Source organism: Suricata suricatta, chromosome 8, assembly GCF_006229205.1.
Source record: "Suricata suricatta isolate VVHF042 chromosome 8, meerkat_22Aug2017_6uvM2_HiC, whole genome shotgun sequence".
In the NCBI taxonomy this organism is placed as follows: Eukaryota; Metazoa; Chordata; class Mammalia; order Carnivora; family Herpestidae; genus Suricata; species Suricata suricatta.
The window spans coordinates 1,903,655-1,917,997 of record NC_043707.1 but is presented as its reverse complement, the minus strand read 5'-3'; the positions used below and the strand labels follow the sequence as shown (position 1 = coordinate 1,917,997).

Below are 14,343 nucleotides of genomic sequence, written 5' to 3'. Positions count from 1 at the left end.
CCTACTGTTTTGCTATGCAAACTCGCATCTTTTGTTTTTAAGCAGATGGGGACGCCGAGGCACCGGACAGGTCCTTGGCCATAGTTCCACACCCAGCAGTGAAACCATATTCAAATCCCACCCCAGTTAGCAGCAGGTGTCTCAGATGCTGACACTCCACGTGAGCCAGGCCCTTCCTGGGCTGTGCTGAGTAATCACCACCACATCGCACGTTAGGCTCATGCCATCTGCCCTGACAAATTCATCTACACAGAGGCTAGCCCCAAGAGTCAGAAATTCAGACTAAAATTTATATTACATAAACATTCATTTAGGGGTGCCCAGCTGGCTCAGGCAGTGGAACATGGGACTCTTGATCTCAGGGTCATGAGTTCAAGTCCCACATTTGGTGTAGAGATTTCTTAAGAAAAGAATAAAATCTTAAAAAAAAAAAAAGCATTCATTTAGAAATTGCCAACAACTTAAAACCTAGGTAAACGTCCAGCAACAGGACAATGGATAACTCATGGCTCACCCAGAAAGTATCACTATGCAGCCACTGCAGTGGGAGATTAAAGAAATGCCCACTGCAAAAATGTTCAAGGAACACAGCAGGAAACAAACTGTGTGAGGTAAAATGAGGGTCCTGATTTGGTTACCCCCAAAAAAAAAAATTTGAAAGCAAAGGATGACCACTGGACCACTGGGTGAAAGAGAACCAGTTGCCTCCCGGTAACTATTAACCTTGTTAGTTGCCAAGGACAAAGTCCAACCTGGGCAGGGTCAACATAGACAGCCAAGGAGCTCCAGGTGGGCGGGGGGCCTCGGAGAGGCCTTATAAATGGCCCACCGACCACAGGGGCCACTAAGTCCTCAATGGACACGGATGGTATCACATTAGACCAACAGACCCTTTGAACTTCCTTCCAGGTTCACCAGCTCATTCATTCACATTGAGGACTCAAGATGTGTCATGAGTATTTGCTACTGAGATGAATAAACTCATATCTTTCAGATACAGATCCTATGTGGGAGGGATAAATTATTAACTACTGGGAGGGGCTCACCGTGGAAATCCTACTTCCTCTTTTCAAGCCTGCCATCCTGGAGCTATATCAGAAAACAGCAACATTTCAAAGACAATTAGTCTAATCGTACACTTAAGATTTCATTTCACAGTAAAATAACTTTGCATAAAATCTAGAATGAATATGCGTTAAAAGCTTAACTATTATTAGTCAAAAAACAATAACACACTCTTGCTTTCTGTTTTGCTAACATTAATAATTTAACATATTAAAGTTGACAACTAAGAAAGACTGGGTTTCTAATCTAAAGGTACATTAATTATATAACACTTAAATACGAACTTCTCACTGGGAATTAAGTTCATTCAGCCACGTTTTGCCCCTAATCTAGGCTCGAAATCTGAGTGATACCTATCTTGTTCAAAAGGTTACCTCATGATGCATTAAATGCCAGGAGGCACCCGGCTGTTTGCTGTCCCACCCAGGGGAGCCAAATGCTGGGGGCCTCCTCTTTCCCATTCTCCAGCTCCCGACCCCAGTTCCTTAGAGGAAACCTCCCATGGCCTCCAAGACTAAAAAGTCAAAGTTAAAATAAAATCTAAAGCACATGGGCACTCCAATGAAAGGAGGACCTCTCTCTGGCATTCCAGCCCTGTTAATCCCTCTCCTCCAGAAATCCCTCCCTCTCCTTGCTGCTGGTCTGGGGACCCTCAGTGCTTCCCACACAAGTGATCCCACTAGCTGTGCCCTCTCCTCCACCTGTGCCCTTCAGCCTTAGTGTGGACAGTGCTGCACTCTGTCCTTGCCACCCCAGGGCTCGTGCCCTGCAAGTGAACATCTCCCCTGGCAAGGTGCAAGATTCCTGAGAGCAGTAAAGGAACCTATGGAAACTTCGCACAATTCCTTAAAATGTCCTGGTTTTGCCTTCCATCAGTGTTTCCCACACATAAACATATAAGCACAGTGACATGGGTAACTGTTTCAGTAACTCTAACACATCCTGTAAGGAAAATGCCAGATTGTGGTCAGACTTGTGAACTTTAATCCTCGAAGGTTCTCTCTCCTTGAAATCGGAAAAAGCAAAAACAACACCAGCTCCCAGAATGCCCCTGGCCACATGAATAAATGTCACCTAACAGGAACACCCATCCAGCGGTAAACAGCTGGGTGGTTTGCGACAGCAGGAGAGAGACAGCAATCTCTGACTGAGGACGCCTCCTCTCCTGACACCTGAGAAGACCTGTCAGCAGCTGCTCTCCCTTCCTGGACGCTGTCTCTGCAAATTTCAAATCAAGAGTTTCTTACTGGGAATAAAAATGGCCAAGTGAGACCCAGAGAGACTGTGTCCCAGTATGAACGGCTAACTCCCACAGCAGAGCTGCACAGCACCATCAGCACGCAGGGAAAGATCTGTTTTGTCTAGCACAACATTCCTTTCCACCTCCTCCAACCACCCATTTAGAGGCAGTTACTGGAAACAAGAGGAGGAGGAAGAGGGCATGAAGGGTAGGCAGGCGTGCCGGTCTGTATTTCACCTTCTCTTAGCCAATTCTGCCCACCTGACACACACCTTCGACTGGTCAGAGCCCCAAGGCAGGCCCTCAACACCCTGAGGTCTATCTGCCTGTGGCCAGGAGCTGTCACCATCATTTTCTTTGAAGTGCTTTCCCCTCAGACCCATGCCCTGTTCTCTCTTCCGACCAATTTCTACCTTCATAAGGGTCTTGCATTTGCCATTGTTGTATGGAAACCAGGTTAGAGAGGCAAAGGTATAGATGGGAGGGGGGAAAATGAAATTCATTGTTTTTCCTGAATTGCTTATCCTTGGAATTCCAGGTTAGAAAAAAACTCCAAAATCTGCTCTGGATTCGATCTAAAAGCTCCAAAGAACAGCCCACAGGTTTGACACGACTCAAGGCGGTAAAGGTCTTCAGACAGAGAACTATAGCTTCACCAGAAAGGAAAAAAGCTAAAAGAGAATGAATCAGAGCTGACCACCTATTGCCACAAGGACCAGCTAGCTGACATAACTCCATCCTCCTGCCTGCAAAGAGAGCAGCAAGGCACTGGGGACAGAGGACCTGAGTAGACTGTGGCAAATCCCCACTGGATTTGCTCCAAACACTCCAGAGGGACAGGGGCCTGGCCTGTATTAGAAACCAGTTCTATCAGGGCATTTGGGTTCACGCAGTACCTGGGGACATCTCTGTCTCTGTGCTGTCCCAGGAACGTCCATGATAGCAGAAAGCAGCCAAAACAAGTAGGGACCTAGAAGCCATGCCAGCTCTGACCCTGTCTGTAAGTTAGAAGCCCTCCAGGTACCAGTATCTTCATCTGGAGCTCAGGAGGATCCAACTGGGGAAGCATGACAGGGCCTTCCAAAATAAGAAATACTGTGGGGGCACCTGGGTGGCTCAGTCGGTTGAGCATTCAACTTCAGCTCAAGTCATGACCTTACAGTTCATGAGTTCGAGCCCTGCATCAGGCTGTGCTTTGCATCCTTGTCCCCCTTTCTGTCCCACCACCGCTTGCACTCTCTCTCAAAAATAAATAAAATATTAAAAAAAACCAAAAATACTGTGGTCATCCTGTGACAAAAAAACAAGTATCAAAAAGCAAAGCAGGGCCATAGTCCTAATTCCAGTCGATAAGAACTAATCCTGCTTCACCTCACCAGTGATAAGTCACAGGGACCCCTGTCAGGATACATTAAAGGCACCCACCGCTGTGGGATTCTTCCTGATCCTGTAACTCCGGTGTCATCACCAAAAAACATCAGACAAAACCACACTGAGGGACAGTCTACAAAATACCTGACTAATACTCTTCAAAAGCATCAAGTTCATGAAAAACAAGGATGCACTGAGAATCTGTCCTAGACCAAAGGAAATCAAGGGAATGAGGACTAAATGAATGTGGCTCTGGGATGGGATCCGAGAACTGGAGGAGGTCACGGGGCGGGGAGGGGGGAGGGGTGCTGATAAAACCCCAAACAGGTCTTCAGTTCAGAGTGTGGTGCCAACACTCACTTCTGAGTTTTGACAGAGGTGATATGCTTGTATAGATATTAACTTTAAGGGAGGTGGGGTGACAGGTTTTATGGAAACTGTGTTGTCTTCACAGCTTTTCTAGATATCTAAAATTATTCCAAAATCAAGTTTATTTATTTATTTTTGAAGATCTTATTTTTAAGTAATCTCTACATCCAATGTGGGCCTTGAACTCACAACCCCGAGATCAAGAGTCACATGCTCTACCAACTGAGCCAGCCAGGTATCCCAAGTTTATTTTAAATATAACTTTGTTTCGGGGCCCCTGGATTGCACAGTGGGTTAAGCACCCAACTCTTGATTTCGGCTCAGGTCATGATCTCATGGTTTGTGAGTTTCAGCCCCACATTGGGTTCCTGGGCTGACAGTGCGAAGTCTGCTTGGGAGTCATATTCTCTCTCTCTCTCTCTCTCTCTCCATCTCTCTCTCTCTCTGCCCCTCCCCCACTTGGTGTCTGTCTGTCTGCCTCTCTCTCCCTTTTTTTCAAAAATAAAAAATAAAAATATACTTTTTTTAAAAAAGTTTGCCTCGGAGCACCTGGGTGGCTGAGTCGATTAAGTGCCCGACTTTGGCCCAGGTCACGATCTCACGGTTTGTGGGTTCAAGCTCTGTACAGATAGCCTGTTTCAGATTCTGTGTTTCCTTCTCTCTCTGCCCCTCCCCATTCATGCTGTTTCTCTCTGTATCAATAATAAACAAACATAAAAAAATGTTTCTTTAAAGTTTGTCTCCTCCTTCCCATCCCCCCCTCTTCTCTGCACCCCTGCTGTCCCCAACAAGGCTCAAGGTGCACAAGGAGACCTTGGGTGTCAGAGGCAGAGACTAGAACTTAAATTGGTTTTCCATGAGAGCCCGACTTTTCACCCCTGGAGACCTGTCCTACAGAAATGAAGATCATGGGTGCCAATGTGTCCGTAAGCAGCCTGATGGAGACAAAGCATCAGAAATGGCCCGAGTTTCAGAGCAGAGACTCGTGGGAAAGTCTGATGCAGACACACAGAAATGCGGGAAGAAGGGGACTGAGTGGCCAGCGTCCACCCCCAGGAAATGCAGCTTCCAGAGGAGCACACACTTCGGGCCGGCCGCGCGGCACACGCATAGTTGCACATGCACATAGAGGTGCCCCGCAACGTCCACGTGCGGCTGGTCCAGGAAGGGGGGGGGGGTGCCTGCAGAGAGACTCCCAGGGACAGAAGTTCTGGGAAACTGACAAAGGCCATAGGCCCAGCTGACAAGAAACGGTGTATCCCGGACCAGAGGACAGACCTTTGTCTTGGGAACCACAGGACCCCAGGATATCTCCACGGCCCACCTCCCTCCGAAATATAGACGTGAATAGACGCTTCTCAAAGAAGACATCCAGAAGGTCAACCGACACAGGAACAAAAGCTCCACATCACTCACCATCAGGGAAATTCAAATCAAACCCACAATAAGGTACTGCCTCAGACCAGTCAGAACGGCTTAAAGAACAACTCAGGCAACAAATGCTGGCGAGGGTGCGAAGAAAGGGGACCTCTTTGGCACTGCTGGTGGGAATGCAAACTGGGGCAGCCACTCTGGAAAATAGGACGGAAGTCCTCAAAAAATTCAAGAGAGAACTCCCCTACCACCCAGCAAATGCACTACTAGGAATTAATCCAAGGGATGCAGGTGTGCCGTTTCAAAGGGGCGCGTGCAACACGATGACAATAGCCCAAGTATGGAAAGAGCCCAAATGTTCACCGATGGATGGATGGATGAAGACAACCTGGTATTTATATACTATGGAGTATTACTCGGCAATCAAAAAGAACAAAATCTTGCTATTTGCAACTATGTGGAAGGAACTAGGGGGTATTATGCTAAGTGAAATGATTCAGAGAAAGACATCATAGGACTTCACTCCTATGATGCGGGATCATGACCTGGGCCAAAGTCGGACCCTCAACTGACTGAGTCACTCAGGTGCCACAAAACATAAGAAACTCTTAAATATGGAGAAGAAACAGAGGGTTACTGGGCGGGGGGGGCGGGTTGTGAGAGGAGGATGGGCCAAAAGGATAAACGGCAGTAAGGAAGCTCCTGAAATCATTGTTGCACTATACGCTACTAACTTAAATGTAAATGAAAAAAAACAAATTAAAAGACATTTACCCAGGGGGAAAAAAAATAAAAAAATAAAAATAAAAGTAAAAAAAGTTTGGTTGGGGACCCCCTGATTGGCTAGTCAGTTGAGTGTCCAACTCTTGATTTCAGCTCAGGTCACAATCTCGATCCTGATCCCGATCCCAGGGTCGTGGGATTGCACCCCTTGTCAGGCTCTGCACTGAGTATGGAGCCTGCTCAGGATTCTCTCTTTCTCTCTGCCCCTCTCCCCACCCCCTCTCTAAAATAAAATTTTTAAAAATTAAAAAAAAAATGTTTCTTTGGAGGCTATTTTGATAGCTTCAACCAATACACTTGAAGAAAAAAAAAAAGAAAAAGTTAAGAATAAATTTCCTAACACACCCCCACCTTCTTTGGCTTACATCGTCCAAAAGTCCTCTGTTTTTGGAGCAGAGAGATCTCCCTGCAGAAGCACTAGGCAAGCACAGCCCTCCAGGTCTTCCCAGCCCTAGAACTGATGCTCCCTTCTCAAACTTCCTCCACATTGGCTGGGTCCCTGCTTCCCTGCCCTCGGGGCTGCCCTGCCAGGAAAGCCCCTGCTCAGGGCACCCAACTTCAGGCTCTTCTGCCCTCCTCTCTGAAGCAGCCCCACAAAGGTTGGCAGGGCAATGCCCTCCCCTTGGGGCCAAGTCTCCCCTCAGCTCCTGGGGTGGGTCTGTGGTGGGTGGGACTCACGAGGGGGGGGGAGGGGCACATGCAGATGTCCCAAGCCCACTAGGCTGCCAGCTTTTTCACCCAAGGATTCCTTCAGGCCATGAGCATGGAGGCCTGGTGGTTCTGTTGAGGTCTCTTCTCCATCACCAGCCCATCCTCCCCTCCTCCACCCAAGACACAAAGCACAGTGCCAGCCGCTCTGGGCAGGAGACTTTTCTACGATTAAAAAAAAGGGGGGGGGGCATTTAGATTACGAGTTTTGTTTTCTTTTCTTAGGAACGAGAATAAAATGCATTCACAAATAAAATCTATATTTAGATACACATTTTTAAAGCTGTATATCTGATAATCACCAGCTATGTACATACAATCAGTAGAAGACTATAATTTTGACCAATGAAAAAAACCCATGAAAGAAAAATGCAGAAAAAAATGAATTAACAATGGAAAAAGAGGGCAATAAATGCTGAGCTTCAGAGATCATACACTGAGGGGACAGATGATTCTCTCAGCCCCCTGTCCAACCTAAGTCATGGGGCACTCGGGGCACTCACTCTAGAGGAAAAAATGCAGAACAGCTCAGTGCTCACCCTCAAGGAAGGAAGCCAGTTACTGATGACAAGAGCCCGGAAACAAGCAGTTACCAAGCTTCTTAGTTTCTGAGTAAGTTAGCTTGCTACCTTACCACACAGGGCCTGGCGGCTTTGACTCTCCAGATCAGACTTTCCCGAGAACAGAGCTGAGGAGAACCATCGTCCGGGCAATTTACCCAAAGAATGGGCCGGTACCATCATTTCCCAGAGGAACGCATGCAGCACCACTTAATGGCCAGCGCCGGCCCCCACTGGGGCGAAGGCTCCCGCCGCTCCTGCCCTGCTCCTACGTTGGTGGCTCTCTCCCTCACTGAGCATCCGAGCATACGCCCATGGTGGGAACCTCTAAGACAATGGGGCCCTTCGTGAACTACCCTCCGGACCATCAGCCACACAACCATCCAAGGAGGGTGGGGCTTCATGCACCTGGAGCCACAGCTGTGGTGCTGCATATGGTCGCACCAAGCCACAAAGCTTATGCCCCTTTTGGGACAGGATACTTTTATAAATTACAGCAAAGTCAAGGCCTGGGGAAAGCCCTCACTGACCTAACAAAAGCAGCAGAGAAATCTGTGCCATTTCCCCTAAGGTCCCCACATCATAAGGGAATAGCAGCTTGGCTTCCGGGCAGAGGGACTGCTAGGGTGACCCTCATCCTCAGGAGGTCCTCCTAATGGGAAAGCAACTGCCCTGGGAGGGGCTGCCTCTCGCGCGGAATCCACATCACCAGCGCTGGCTCTCATACAGGTTTGGTACTCAGGGTCAGGCTACGTGAGGACAGTGGTCCCCAACAGGCCTTGTCCACCATGGCGCAGTGACAACCTCAGCTCGAATACTATAGGCTTGACACCAATAGTTTACTCCTCCGTATTTAACCCAACAATTGGTCCCTAAAACCTGTGAGGAGCTACAATTACAAAAAGAAACCGGTACCTCTGAAATGCAGCCTTTCAAGGGTCAGTCAGGTAGGTGATTTAATATACATACAGAAAAAGAGGGTATCCCGTTCCTAAATTGTATTTCCTTAGACAACAGAAGAGCAGGACATGAACCCTTGTTTTTAAGCATCTGACTTCTTCCTAGTTTGGAACACTTTCACACTGGGCATTAAATACACAACAAACAGTTTATGATGAAGCCCTCCAGCCCTGAGCATATACAACGCTAAACACATTTTGTTAAAAAATGGGAAGATACACGGTCATGTAACAAGTACTACCGGAAGCCCAGACTTGAGTGCCACGAGGAGAAAGGGTGAGAAAGCCTAACAGGCCATCCAGAGACTCAAGGTTCAGAAAGATAAAGACAGGGGCGCCTGGGGGCTCATTCGGTTGAGTGTCCGACTTCAGCTCACGTCATGATCGTGCAGTGAGCTCGAGCCCCGCATTGGGCTCTGGGCTGACAGCTCAGAGCCTGGAGCCGGATTCAGATTCTGTGTCTCTTTCTCTCTCTACCCCTTCCCTGCTCATGCTCTCTCTCTCTCTCAAAAATAAATAAACATTAAAAAATAAATAAAAGAAAGAAAGATAAAGACAAAGTGAGGTGAAGCACCTGTGTCAGAACTGACTATATAACAAAACCCACTGCACAGCAAAGCAGACAGGGATGGGGCCAGGGGTGGGTGGAACACACACACACAAAGAAGCTGATCAGTCAGAAGAGGGTTCACAGTCACCAGGAAGGTAGTTTCCACTGGGGGAGTTTTTTTAGGCAAAGAGGAAGAGCTGAAGAGAAGAAACCGGTAGCCTGAGCACACTGGACACTACCTGGGCTGTACAGGGCACACAGCAGGTGCACCTGAGAAGGAACCCTCATCAAGGAGAAGCAAAGGGGCAGGCGAGGAGAGGTAGGGAAGTCCTAGGAATGCTGGAACCGAGGCACCCTTCCAACAAGAGCTCACTTCCCAGTCACAGCAAAAGGGGGCTGGGAAGAAAGTGTGTCAATGTGTTCAGCCCGGCCAAAGGAGAATGTGTGATGAGAATGCGGTGTGGCCGTCCGCTTGAGATGGATCCACTTCCTTCACTGCAGGAGAGCATCCACGGCCGGGCCGCAACTGAACACATGCCCTGTACTTCAGACTGGGTTCAGGAGCGAGGTCTGCAAGGTAGAACCTACTCCCCCTGGGTGGTGCAATTCCCAGGTCCACTGCAGGCCCTGTCCTCCCAATTACTCAGAAATGGGGAGGGAGAGCTGAAAAGTGAACTCCAGGCCCCTTTTCCCACAGGTGCCACTGCAGGTGAAAGCACAAAGCAAGAATTTCTGTAAGGCTTCAAGCTTCCCTGCAAATCTTATCAGCCTTCTCTGACAGCAACCGATACACAGCTGTCGCTTTGAGATACAACTCCCACTGCAGTACAATTAATTCCAAAAGAGAAAAACAGGTTGAAGAATGAGACTGTAACAATGATTTCATTGTAACAGCTAAGCTTCAGCCCATGAATTCTGACTGAGAGACCGCTGAGATGCACATGCACACGCGCTTGCACTCTCACACTCACATACACACACACACACACACACACCAAAAGCAGCTGCCTGCACGCGGCCTCTCCAGCCTTCTCCAGCATAGGGAGACCTGCCACCACCAGCTCCGCCAACATGCAGAAGGCACACACCTACAGAACGACCCTCCTTGGCATCCGGACACCTTCACACATGCCTTTAAATATTTCCATTCTCTGAAGGCTGCAAGCTGATTCAGAGCACAGTAGCTGGTGCAGAGGACACCTGATCCCATCTGTGGGGCAGAGAAGGTCACTAGGCCACCAGGCACTATGTGCCCACCTTCACCAGGCAACACTCCAAAGGCAAACCACACTTGTCTGCTCTGTGGGCTGTGTGTCCAGGCAGGGGCTGCTGAGGAGCACGTGGCCGTCTTTTCCACCCTTTGAGCTTGCCGAGCCGTCAGCTCTACTGTGGCCCTATGTGCAATCCCACTATTTACACAGAAACCCGAATCAGTTCCTCTGATGAGGGATTTGAAACCCACAAATGTAAATTCTTTATAACAAACTCTCTTAAGACATTCAAAAGAACTTGGAATTTCTTGGAAGTAAAAATTTCAGTTTAAAAAAGGAAAAATTTCCAGCCTAAGAGATGGAAACAGACTCTGTGCAACTACATAAATGCAACCAGTCATGCACTGAAAACAGATTCTCAAGAACCATCATGAACCCAAAAGGCCTTTCATACCCAAGACACTACCAGCAGAACATATTCCCCATCACTATTGAAAATACGCACCCTGGGGGGCGCCTGGGGGGGGCTCAGTCGGTTAAGCATCTCATGTCAGCTCAGGTCATAATCTCACAGTTTGTGGGTTCGAGCCCCACGTTGGGCTCTGCACTGTCAACACGCAGCCTGCTTGGGATTCTGTCTCCCAAGCTCTCTACCCCCTCCCTTCACACATGCACACGTGTGTGCACTCCGCCTGTTGATTCAGCTAGAGACCAAATACGAAAAAACCTGTTCTCAATATTCAAGTAATTTTTAAAGGGTCCGGTGTAAAACGCGACCCAGTTACAGAAGAATGCACTACTCAAAGGGCCTGAATGATACATGTCCAAAACTTACAGTTTCCACACCAGCACTTCCTCCCCGGTGATCTGCCCTTTGAACCTGCCTTCAAACCCAAAACTGCACTCCTCACCCCTAGGGCCAGCTGTCAGCAAAAGGACAGGCAGGGAGCATGCGCACTGGCGCCCTAGCCCCCTCACCTGCTGAGGGAGTCACTTCTGCGTCAAGTGTTCCTGGGCCACATGTGGGAGTCCACCGGAGTCCATTTGCACAGATCGCTCTCCTCAGAAAAGGTCAGAGCGTACTAGCAGGGAGGATTCTCCACACCGCCAACTCAGGGAGCGGAGCGTGCTCACCCCGTTTCTGCAGCGATTCCCAGTTCACCACACCCTTGCCCTACATGCACCCAAACCCCACGTCAGGCAGCTCGGGCGATGAGGACACAGAATGAAAGGAGGGCACACCCCGGAGCCTCCTTTTCTTCCCCCCACATCTGTGCTACAGGCGGCCCGGAGGCCGAGGCCCGCTTCAAAGAGCTGTCCAAGGCCTCTGCTCAGGCCCTGCGTCTACACAGGCCGCCGCTGTAATCCTTCCCACAAACCTCCATCAGAAGAGGACAAACCCACACTGCCACCTCCCAGGATGGGGACCTCACCTTCCCAGCCCTACAGGGGCATCATAGGGACACGAATACACCACACCGCCCAAGACCACATGAGGGAGAGCTACCCAAAAAGCAGTGTGGAAATGGGAACCCCCTTCTCTCGTCCCCCACTTTCCCTACCTCCTTCCCGCACGGACGCAGCCAGGCTTGCGGAAGCTAGAGCCACCCTACCTAGGGGGCGCCGGGGACCGCCTGCCTTCTCCCGTTTCCCCTGCGGCTCAGCCCCGCAGCGCGCTGGTCTCAGGAGGGAGGACTCCAAGCCTGGCACGTTCTGAACGGCGGAGCCTGCTTGCCGACAGCCTGAGGCCGAGACAGGCTCCAGGGTCACGGTCGGCCATCTGCCGAAAGCAGTAAGTAAGCGTGCTGTCCTTCCACACGAAGACATCCCTCCTGCCTCTGGCACGACGCAGCCAGGATGCTGGGCACCACCCCCGGGGAAGCCATTCCGGGCAGTGGCACCAAGGGCTTCCTCAGACCAAGCGGTGCCCGAGTCACTGAGCAGGCCGTCCCTCAGGGCCATCCGCGCGAGAGGGGGCAGAGAGGCGCCCAGGCCTCCGTTTACCAGGCAGGGGCCTGACCTCCCTGCATCCCAGTCTCCGCACCTGTAAAACGGGAACGACACCCAACTCACACAACAACAGCTACAGAAATCCAGCAACACAGGGGGAGCCACCTGGCAAAGTGAGTGTTCAATAGGGGCCCCTGGGCGGCTCAGTCTGCTGGGCGTCCGCTCTGGATTTCAGCTCCAGTCGTGATCTCATGGTTCGGTCAGGATTTCACAGTTTGTGAGTTCAAGCTCGGAGCCTGGTTGGGATCCTCTCCCTCCCTCTCTCTGCCCCTTGCCACCCTCAAAAAAAAAAAAAAAGATAAAGAAAAAACAAAAAGTGCTCAATAAATGGCACCTACAGCGTCTGGCCCACCTGAGGGCCAAGGCGGGCTAGGCCAGGTTCAGACCTCCTTGTGCTGCTCCCCTGCTGGCTGCGCACTTAGAGAAGGGGCGCCTCCGAGAGCTGGGACAGGGCTTCGCACGGCGGCGCCTCGCAAATCCAGACGCAAACTCACTCCAGCCCCCAAACCTATCTGTCCTCTGCTGAAAAAGCCAGCACTGCGTGCGTCTGCGCCGTCTCTCAGGGGAATATGGCCCATCCTCAGCCGGCAGCGGGATCCAGCTGAAGATACAAAAGCCTTGCTCCTCTCACTTCCTGACAGGGAGGGCTCTCCGTTAAACCCAGATTCATTTTCTCTCAATGGAGGCCGGCAATTTTGGGCTAAAAAGGTGGCTCACGTTGGGGCGCCTGGGTGGCTCAGTGGATTAAGCATCCGACTTCGGCTCAGGTCATGATCTCACTGTCCGTGAGTGCGAGCCCCCCATCATGCTGTGTGCTGACAGCTCGGAGCCTGGAGCCTGCTCCGGATTCCCTGTCACCCTTTCTCTCTGCCTGTCCTCTGCTGGCGCTCGTCTCTCTCAAAAATAAATAAAGGAAACCAATTTGACAATTAACTATTTTAAAAATTAATAAATAAATAAAAACATTTGAAAAAATAGTGGCTTAGCAAAGACAACCCCCGACGTCAAATGCCCATCCCTGGAAGGACCATGACAGCGAGGCCACGTGCCCTCTGCCTCCTCCGATGACTCCGGCAAAGGGCGCACCTGGCGCGCAACAGCACCGTCGAAGAAAGTTCGTTTTACACGCTTTCCGGGATCACGCTCACCCCCGGCCTCCACCGAGGCTCGCCAAGAAGCCTATTTCGTGTTCCTGCCTGTCAGCCCAGACACCCCAGGGTACAGCCACATGTCGCAACAGTCAAAGACGGCCCCTTTCCCTTTCACCATTTTCTCAACGGAGCAGGTCCTCGGCGCCTCCGGAGCGCGGAGAGGTCTTAGCCTGAAGTCCACTGAAGAGCCGCAAACGGTTCAAGAACGAACTGAGGTAAGGACAAAATGTGGAGTCGCTCTGTGTTTTAACAGGAGCGGCTTTATTCCTTCCATCAAATTCTCAAAGGGGTACAAGACACCCCCGCTCCAAAAAAATACTGAGAACGGCGTCCACAAAGCTGCATGCTGCAAAATAAGGAGTGTGGTCCATTCCCTGGGTCTTCTTCCATTTAAGCGATTTTTCTTCGCCTTCGGAACCAGATTTCGCACCCACGTCTCAGTCCCGCGCAAGGTATAAATCGTTAAAACACCTTCGCCACTCCCCAACTCAGACGCACGGAAAACGTCAACACGCTAAGAATACTTTTAGCAACAGAGAGAAAAAGAAGGGGGAAAAAACACGTGGAAACACTAGGGATACTTTTAAGCAAACCATTCAACCCAACAAGTGCTTTTCCTTTTTTCTCTTCCCCTGAAACCCCTCCTCCCGGTCAGGATCACTCGCCCCCCCCCCCCGCACCCCTCCACCCCCGGTAGCAGGTTCAAGTCCGGCCTCCATGGGGCTTCCCACACTGGATGCCGGCGCTGGAGAAGAGCCCCGAGGCAGGAGCAGCACCCCTTGCCGCTCGGCAGCGCCGGGACAGCAGTCTATCAGATTCCATCCTCAGCGTCAATTCGGGGGGCCTGGAGCATCAGGTGCTCGGGGCCAGAACTCGTACCTCCTGCTTCGCTGCGGCAGAAGCACTGGGACCCGCTTCCCGGTGACGGCCCAGGGCGGTTCCTCCGCAGGCGGAACGAAAGGTAACCCCAGAGGATCGGCTCCAGGCCGCGG

At 50.5% G+C, this 14,343-nt stretch overlaps 1 protein-coding gene across 1 annotated transcript in view; it reads right to left on the bottom strand.

Annotated features, from left to right (window-relative positions):
* The window catches only part of PDPK1 (3-phosphoinositide dependent protein kinase 1), a 71,628-nt gene extending 57,285 nt beyond the window's left edge, over positions 1-14,343 (bottom strand). Inside the window, exon 1 of the mRNA XM_029949010.1 lies at positions 14,231-14,343. The gene's annotated coding sequence lies outside the window, so the exon portion shown is untranslated. The remainder of the gene's footprint in view (positions 1-14,230) is intronic.